Below are 10,158 nucleotides of genomic sequence, written 5' to 3' on the forward strand. Positions count from 1 at the left end.
CTGGTTGGGATATTATTAAAGTTGTTCACATGTAAAATGATGGTAGCACAGACTAAGCTGGTATATGGGTATATGAATGGATTTGAGAGATATCCAGGAGTTTGGATTGATAGGATATGACAGCAGGTGGTTGGTGAGAGAGAGAGACAGATACTTTGAGGATGACTTCCAGGATTTGGGCTTGAATATGTGGGTTGATTTGGTGCCCTTACAAAGAAGAGAAGGTTTTGGAATCATAAAAGTAATGAGTTAATATTAGACATATACAATTTGTGATGTCAGTGAGATTTTCAGGTGAAGATGGCAGGCAATGGACCAAATTCTGCCAAGTGCTATGCTGGGTTCTGTGAATACAGAGATAAATAAAAGTAACTTTCTTGCCTCAAAAAAACTCACAGTTTACGGCTTCCCTGGTGGTGCAGTGGTTAAGAATTTGCCTGCCAATGCAGGGGACACAGGTTCGAGCCCTGGTCCAGGAAGATCTCACATGCCTCAGAGCACCTAAGCCTATGCGCCACAGCTACTGAGCCTGCACTCTATAACCCGCAAGCCACAACTACTGAGCACTGCTGAAGCCCGCGCACCTAGAGCTCATGCTCCGCAACAAGAGAAGCCACTGCAACAAGAAGCCCGCACACCACAACGAAGAGTAGCCCCTACTCGCAGAACTAGAGAAAACCCACCCAAAGCAACAAAGACCCAATGCAGCCAAAAATAAAAATAAGTAAAATAAATCAATTTTTAAAACAATTTTAAAAACTCACAGTTTAGCAGCTCATATTCTTATATGAGTATAAATTTGCTATAGCACTTTCCTCATTCTGAATCTGCTACCAGGTCTGAAAGCTAAACTTTGCCCAGGAATAACTGGAAGGAAGAAAAAAACAATATTCCAAGCTGATATACTTTAACTAGGCAACGGTCACTCCTAAAAAAAGATCAGAATATGGTTTGAAATATGCTAATAGCATTTATACAAATGAAGGTTCACTGTATTAACTATAAGAACAAGGGATAACTGCAAGTAATTTGGTAATGGGCTGTAATGACCCTTCCAACTATAGCATGGGGGATGAGGGTGATGCATGAATCAAACACTGTTACTAAATACTTTCACATTTCATCAGTGTCTTCTCTTTATCATTGTACTTGAACATACCTGAAAAGCCACCACAAAATGAACATGTCATTTTTTTTTTTTAAGATGTTGGGGGTAGCAGTTTATTTATTATTTTTGCTGTGTTGGGTCTTCGTTTCTGTGCAAGGGCTATCTCTAGTTGTGGCAAGCGGGTGCCACTCTTCATCACGGTGCGCGGGCCTCTCACTGTCACGGCCTCTCTTGTTGCGGAGCACAGGTTCCAGACGCGCAGGCTCAGTAGTTGTGGCTCACGGGCCTAGTTGCTCCGCGGCATGTGGGATCCTCCCAGACCAAGGCTCGAACCTGTGTCCCCTGCATTAGCAGGCAGAATCTCAACCACTGCACCACCAGGGAAGCCCTGAACATGTCATTTTTAATATCAGGTTAAACAGGGAAGAGAATAGTTTATTCTCACTTTTTTCTTTTTCCTTTTTTTTTTTCTTCTTTTCTCTTCTTACTTTTAACATGGTAATGTCTGAAGAGAAGTCTTTCTTAAAGTATTGGATTGGCCAAGAAGTTCGTTCGGTTTTAAGTAAAAAGGCACATTTTTCATTTTCACCAAGAATTTTATTGAACAACGTATTCACTAACCAAACAAACTTTTTGGCCAACCTGATATTAGCAACTAGGGCTATAATTCCAGGTCTGACAAGTACTACTCTTTGACTTTGGGTAAAGTTATCAATATTTTCCATTTGGTTTCCCCATTCTGTAAACAGAAATGTTAACATTTGTAGTGACCTCTTCAAAAGGGTGTCAGAGATGACTGAGTTTTATCTGTTTAGAAATGTTTAAGACAAATTTTTCTTTTTGACTTTTTATTCTGAAATACTTTAGAAAGTTGTGGAACAAAGAGCTATTCTCCCCTCACTGAATCATTTCAGAATAAGTTGTAGGCATGTTGCCCCATTACCCCTAAATACTTAAGTATGTTTTCCTACAACCATGTTTTTATCCTGTATAGTTATGGTATGACGATACAAGTTAGGTATTTAGCATTGATACTATCTACTCACTGCTACCAAATCCACTGAACACATTCAATTTCTATCAGTTGCCCCAGTGATACTCTTTATAGCAAAAGGATTAAATCTAAGATCATTTAGTCCACATGTCCCTTTAGTCTCCTTCAATTTGGAACAGTTCATCAGTTTCTCCTTGACTTTCATAACCTTGATACTTTTGAAGATTAAAGCCAATGGTTTTATAGAATGTCCCTCAATTTGGATTTGTCTGATCTTTTCTGATAATTAGATTCTAGTTAAGCCTTTTGGGGGGCAGAAATATGACAGAATGATGTGTTCATTTTGTTGCATTCTATCGACTGGTACACAATTTCAATTTGAACCATTACTGGTGATGTTAATCACTTGATCAACACGATTTTTGCCAAATTTCTCTTTTGCAGAGCTATTCTTTTTCTCTTTGAAATGAATAAGTGTTCTGTGGGGAGATATTTTAAGATATATATAAACATCCCCATTCATCTTCAGACTTTCATCCACTAGTCTTAGCGTCAATTTATTTTGTATTTGCCTGATTTAATTATTACTCTGATGGTTGAAATAGTGTTTTAAAAAATTCCATCATTTGTTTGAAATGTATTGCTTGGCATTTTGCTGTAATGAGAAGCTTTCTCTTCTTCCCATTTGTTTATTCCTTTAAGTTGTACCAGTATGAAGTCATGGATTTCTATTTAATGTAAAGTAGTATAATGTTATTATTTTTATTTATTTAAATTATCTTAGATTTGGCCAGTAGGAAGAACCCCATTGAAGATGGATTCTCCTTTTTTTTAAACGTGTTTCCATGGTTCTCTGAGCTTTGCTTTACTGTTGGCACAATAAGATGTTCTAGGCTCATCTTGTACTTCTCTTTCCCCAGAGCTTTGGCATCAGCCATTTTTTCCAAGATTCTTTGTTCATTTTAGTGGAGGATGGTATTTTGAAACTAAGATATGAATATAAGATATACTCACTGTGCTGGATGATATAATATACTGCACAGATCCTAGCTGCTCTGGGAGTGCTGTCCCCAAACAGCCTTTGTCTGTCAAACCCTTTTAGCTGTCACCTCAACTGAAGAAAGCTATCTTGCCCAAGGTCATGTTTGCTATTAGAAGTGTCTCTGCAATGAATGACTTGTTATTAAAGGCTTGGGCTCCTTGCTCCAAATTAGGAATATTCTAAATTACTATCCCATTTCCTGTGGGGTCAGCTGAGGACTTCATGGGGTCTGCATACCAGCTTAATTTCTCCCTTTGCCCAGTCCTGCTTCTTTTCTCTTCCTTCCACAAGTATAATTTCCCAAAGCACTCCCTACTAAATGTTCAAGTCTGCTTTCTGGGGAATACAGCCCTAGGAGATGTTGGGTATTGCTGTGCCCAGACCCTCTCAATGAATAGAGCTAGGGAATATATGTATGTATTTACCTCTACCTCTACCTCTATCTATTTCTCTGCATATTGAACATCATGAATGTGGTAGAGAGAAAATGCACACCACCACCACCAAAGATATCCACATCCCTGGAGGCTATGAATATGTTACGTTACATGGCAAAGGGGAATTATATTTGCAGGTGGAATTAAGATGGCTAATTGCTGACGTTAAGATACAGAAGTTATCCCGGATTATCTGTGTGGGCCCAATGTAGTAACAAGGAGCCTTAAAAATGGCATAGGGGGGCCTCCCTGGTGGCGCAGTGGTTGAGAGTCCGCCTGCCGATGCAGGGGATGCGGGTTCGTGCCCCGGTCTGGGGGGATCCCACATGCCGCGTAGCGGCTGGGCCCGTGAGCCGTGGCTGCTGAGCTTGCGCGTCTGGCAACGGGAGAGGCCACGACAGTGAGAGGCCCACATATCGCAAAAAAAAAATAAATAAATAAATAAACCGACCAAGGGGCAGCTATGGCAGGGGGGGGTGGTCCTATATTAATTCCTTCATATTTCAGAATAAGCTCATGTTTAGATTACTATAGATACTGATCAATAAATTACAAGTAATTATCAGTACATGTGTATACAGGGGTTTGTATAAACAGATATATTTCCAAGTTCTCTCTGTACACTGAGAAGACCTAGAAGCAACAACACCCCAGTAGCAGCAAGCATACCTAGTGTCCAGATACTAATTTCTATGCCATTATCCAATGAAAGGAACCAAGGCTCCTTGGAGAAAAGGCTGATTCTAGTACTAGAGAAGGGAATATGTAAAATGAACTTAGAGCACCTTATACAGCCAGAAATAAAAAAGTGCACAAAAAATAAAACAATAGTAGTTCATCATATCAATGCAGAAGCCAACCGAAAGGATGCTCAATGGCTAAAACTAGAACAATTTGAGCCAAAAAAAAAAAAAAAAAATGGCATAGGGAGGCAGAAGAAGAAGGGAGGCTGAGGAGATGTGACTACAGAAGGTCAGAGTAATGCAATGTAAAGACTTGACCCACAGATGCTGGCTTTGAAGATAGAGGAAAGGGGCTACGAACCAAGGGATATGGGTGGCCTCTAGCAGTTGGAAAAGGAAGGGGAAAAAATGGTCCCTTAAAGCTTCCAGAAAGGAATCTAGTCCTGTTGATACCTTAATTTTGCCCAGTGAGACCCATATTGAACTTCTGACTTACAAAATATAAGATTGCGGTAATCTGTTACAGCAACAATAGAAAACTAATATAATGAATTTATGCTGATTCCACTAATTCCAGTCTAACAGCACAGGGTTTATTACAGTTTTGCCTCTTTCCATATTTGTAGCTCCCTTTTCCAGCATTGAAAAACTTGGCTCCCATTATGCTCAATATATGTATTTGTTGGATCAACCCCAAGCCCACTGGGCCACGTTTCTCACCTGGGCTCTCCATCTCTGCCCAGCCACCACTGCTATCTCATGCAGATGTCTTCCTTGCATGGCCCCCAACTAATGGGGGCTTAATTATTAAGAAAGGACTTAATTATTTTTTTTAAGAAAGGAAGTTAGTATGGAAGGAAGGAAATTAGGGAAGGAGGATGGGAGGAAAGGGTATGGAAGGGAGAGAGGAGGTTGAGAGAAAAGAAGAGCAGCCAAGACAGGGATTTTTCTTCTTTTTTTTTTTTGATCCAAAGTCTATGTGTAGAGTCTATGGATGGATCTGGTGGAGCCATTGTATTACGTACCCCACCCCGCAAATATTCTGAAAAATCAGAGCTTATGTTTACTTCTCCACAGTATAGATCCATATAGTCTTGTTTTTTTTTTTTAACATCTGTACTGGAGTATAATTGCTTTATAATGTGTTAGTTTCTGCTGTACAACAAAGTGAATCAGCTATATGTATATATATACCCCATATCCCCTCCCTCTTGCATCTCCCTCCCACCCTTCCTGTCCCACCCCTCTAAGTGGTCACAGTAGATCCATATAGTTTTCATCACTTTCTCAAGAGAGATGCCTGAGCTCTAATAAGTTAAAAAGCACCGAGTTTATAACTATTTAGTTGGAAAGTAGAGCAATGACCTAAGTGTCCTCCTTAAAATCCATTTACAAGCCTTGTGATAGACTATAATAGATCTTCAAAACACTCACAACACAACACTGTTAGTAGGAGCTGTTAAAAATTTTATGTTCTTTATCTCAGTTTTGTCTGAGTTACCAAGGATCAGAAAAATTATGATAGGTGTTCAGAATCCCCACATTTCAAAGACAGATAGTAGGCCATTTAAAGGGAACGCTATAGGATTGAGAAGCTAGTTTTTCCAGTTAGTGTTTCTAACTTCAACTTCTACAAAGACCTAGATTAAAAAGACCAGGAGAATGAATTTATTGAAGAAAAATTTTAATGTGTATGTGTACTTACCCTCCCAATCTTCAACCCCCAACGATGAGTCAATTTTGTAAAAGGTTCCAGTTAGAGGTCCTGAAACTCTCCATGAAAGAAAAAAACAGCTTTCAGTATCAGCCAGGTACAGATTACAATGGTCCTGACCACCAAACACTGTGCTTTCACTTTTCTCTTCCTTCCCCAAGGCCCACCTTAGAGGAGTCAAAAACCAAGCCCTTCAAAGGGGACAGAGATGGAGCAAGGAAAAGGAGAATTAGTTGACCACAATCCCCTTGCCCACTATAGGTGTCTGGGATAAAAACTGTATCAACCTGCAGGGGGAGAATCTCTAAATTAGCTAAGAGTTGGCAGGTTTAGGACACATGCACTGGGCTGCAGATTTTAATCACAGAAACAAGACTCTTTCTACAAATTACCAAAAGACTACTTTATTTTCTAAAAAATGGAAGAAAAAATATGGTACCTGCCCCAAATTCAATACAAGAAGTAGAGGAAAAAAATATGTCCATGTTTTGTGCTTGAATAGGCCATGGAGGAAAAATAAAATTGTCTTTTGCTTATTTTCTTGGGTCAGCTCCTGTCAGAATGGCTCGTTTTTATCAAATATGATATTGAAACGGTGGTAGATATTGAACAGCTCATATTTTTCTATTGCCTGGTGGAAAAAAACCCTAAGAAACTTATATATTCTTTTCTTTCTTTTTTTCATCTGATGCATGGGTGGGCAAGTTAGCTTAACTCTAAATCCGGCATCCAGCTGTAACATTCTACAATCCTAAAAGCTGTTACTCAGGGGTCTCAGTGCCCTGCAAGGAGAGAGGTTGAGTAAGGAAATGCTTCTCGAACTTTGAGGGCTAATTGTATATACATCAGATACCTTGGGATATTTTGGTTAACTTATTTAGCTTTCCTCACCTGAAAAACCACCTAAATACTTTTAAAGTTTCTGGGATTGATGATTATTCTTATTCAAATTTACTTTCCCTCTAATGGCCAAGGCTATTTCATGAGTGTATACTCCCCTCCACTTGCCTCCCCAATCATCAAGTTCCCTTTTATTCCGTGGAAATACAATGATTATTAGGAGTAAGGGCAAATGAGATAAAGATTCTAGAAATCATAAATCCTTTTGAGGGATGATTTCAGTAGTTCTTCTGCCTTTAAATTGGTAGTCTTAAATGTGTTTCAAGATATAAGATCTAGTCATTGAATAAGTAAATATTTGTGGGAAAACTATTTTGTGCAAAGTCCTGAGCTTGGGACTCAGTAGAGAACATTTTCAATTGAAATTATTATTGTCATCATCATCATCATCTAAAGCAACTCCATAAACCTTGTAACATTCCTTTCATAGTCTGACAACTCTTTTTTATAAGTTGTGTCTTTTTTTTATATATAATTTATGTTAACCCTCTTATTTATTTATTTACTTTTGGCTGCATTGGGGCTTTGTTGCTGCACGTGGGCTTTCTCTGGTTGCGGCAAGCAGGGGCTACTCTTCATTGAGGTGCACGGGCTTCTCACTGCAGTGGCTTCTCTTGTGGTGGAGCATGGGCTCTAGGCACACGGGCTTCAGTAGTTGTGGCACACAAGCTGAGTAGTTGTGGCTCATGGGCTCCAGAGCACAGGCTCAGTAGTTTTGCTGCATGGGCTTAGTTGCTCCGTGGCATGTGGGATCTTCTTGGACCAGAGATTGAACCCGTGTCCCCTGCATTGGCAGGCGGATTCTTAACCACTGCACCACCAGGGAAGCCCAATCTGACAACTCTTGTGATTAATCCATTTCTAGGTTCTATATATTATGCTCCAATCCTGGATTCACAGGGCATTGCTGTGTACTGCCTGTGTATAGGCTTGTCAGATATGTGTAGGCTTGTCAGATATGTGTGTCTGTGTACTCATACACACACATTCATATACACACATATGGATTGTACTAGCTATAGCATGGGAAAGGAACACATGGGAAATGTGAGGGTATTCTGAAATAGGCTTTACTTTACAAGTGGATGGTTGAAGGAGACTTTGCATTTATAAACATTATTTAGAAGTACAATGGCTAAGATCCCTAACTTGTATATCAAACTGACCTAAGATTAGTCTTATCTATGTTTATTCACCAGCTTTATGACCTGACCCAAGTCATTTATCTTTTGTTAGCTTCACTATTCTCATCTGAAAAATAGGACTAATAGAATTATAGACATTCACAGAAAGATAGACAAGATGAAAAGGCAGAGGGCTATGTACCAGAAAAGGAACAAGATAAAACCCCAGAAAAACAACTAAATGAAGTGAAAATAGGCAACCTTCCAGAAAAAGAATTCAGAATAATGATAGTGAAGATGATCCAGGACCTTGGAAAAAGAATGGAGGCAAAGATAGAGAAGATGCAAGAAATGTTTGAAAAAGATCTAGAAGAATTAAAGAACAAACAAACAGAGATGAACAATGCAATAACTGAAATGAAAACTACACTAGAAGGATTCAATAGCAGAATAACTGAGGCAGAAGAACAGATAAGTGACCTGGAAGACAGAATGGTGGAATTCCCTGCTGTGGAACAGAATAAAGAAAAAAGAATGAAAAGAAATGAAGACAGCCTAAGAGACCTCTGGGACAACATTAAACACAAAAACATTCGCACTATAGGGGTCCCAGAAGGAGAAAAGAGAGAGAAATGACCCGAGAAAATATTTGAAGAGATTATAGTCAAAAACTTCCCTAACATGGGAAAGGAAATAGCCACCCAAGTCCAGGAAGCACAGAAAGTCCCATACAGAATAAACCCAAGGAGAAACATGCCGAGACACATAGAAATCAAACTGGCAAAAATTAAAGACAAAGAAAAATTATTGAAAGCAGCAAAGGAAAAATGACAAATAACATACAAGGGAACTCCCATAAGGTTAACAGCTGATTTCTCAGCAGAAACTCTACAAGCCAGAAGGGAGTGGCATAATATACTTAAAGTGATGAAGGGAAGAACCTACAACCAAGATTACTCTACCCGTCAAGGATCTCATTCAGATTCGATGGAGAAATCAAGCTTTACAGACAAGCAAAAGTAAGAGAATTCAGCACCACCAAACCAGCTCTACAACAAATGCTAAAGGAACTTCTCGAAGTGGGAAACACAAGAGAAGAAAAGGACCTACAAAAACAAACTAAGAAAATGGTCATAGGAACATACATATCGAAAATTACCTTAAACGTGAATGGACTAAACACTCCAACCAAAAGACACAGGCTTGCTGAATGGATACAAAAACAAGACCCATATATCTGCTGTCTGCAAGAGACACACTTCAGACCTAGGGACACATACAGACTGAAAGTGAGGGGATGGAAAAAGATGTTTCATGCAAATGGAAATCAAAAGAAAGCTGGAGTAGCAATACTCATATCAGATAAAATAGACTTTAGAATAGAGAAGGTTACAAGAGACAAGGAAGGACACTACATAATGATCAACGGATCAATCCAAGAAGAAAATATAACAATTATAAATATATATGCACCCAACATAGGAGCATTTCAATACATAAGGCAACTGCTAACACCTATAAAAGAGGTAATCGACAGTAACACAATAATAGTAGGGAACTTTAATACCTCACTTACACCAATGGACAGATCATCCAAACATAATTAATAAGGAAACACAAGTTTTAAATGACACAATAAACCAGATAGATTTAATTGATATTTATAGGACATTCCATCCAAAAACTGCAGATTACACTTTCTTCTCAAATGCACATGGAACATTCTCCAGGATAGATCACATCTTGTGTCACAAATCAAGCCTCAGTAAATTTAAGAAAATTGAAATCATATCAAGCATCTTTTCTGACCACAACACTCTGAGATTAGAAATCAGTTACAGGGGAAAAAAACGTAAAAAACACATCGAGGCTAAACAATACGTTACTAAATAACCAAGAGATCACTGGAGAAATCAAAGAGGCAATCAAAAAATACCTAGAGACAAATTACAATTAAAACACGACAATCCAGGGGCTTCCCTGGTGGCACAGTGGTTGAGAGTCCGCCTGCCGATGTAGAGGACACGGGTTTGTGCCCCAGTCCGGGAAGATCCTGCATGCTGCAGAGCAGCTAGGCCTGTGAGCCATGGCTGCTGAGCCTGCGCGTCCGGAGCCTGTGCTCCCCAACGGGAGAGGCCGCAACAGTGAGAGGCCCT

This window comes from Lipotes vexillifer, unplaced genomic scaffold (genome assembly GCF_000442215.2).
Source record: "Lipotes vexillifer unplaced genomic scaffold, Lipotes_vexillifer_v1.1 scaffold230, whole genome shotgun sequence".
Taxonomy (NCBI): domain Eukaryota; kingdom Metazoa; phylum Chordata; class Mammalia; order Artiodactyla; family Lipotidae; genus Lipotes; species Lipotes vexillifer.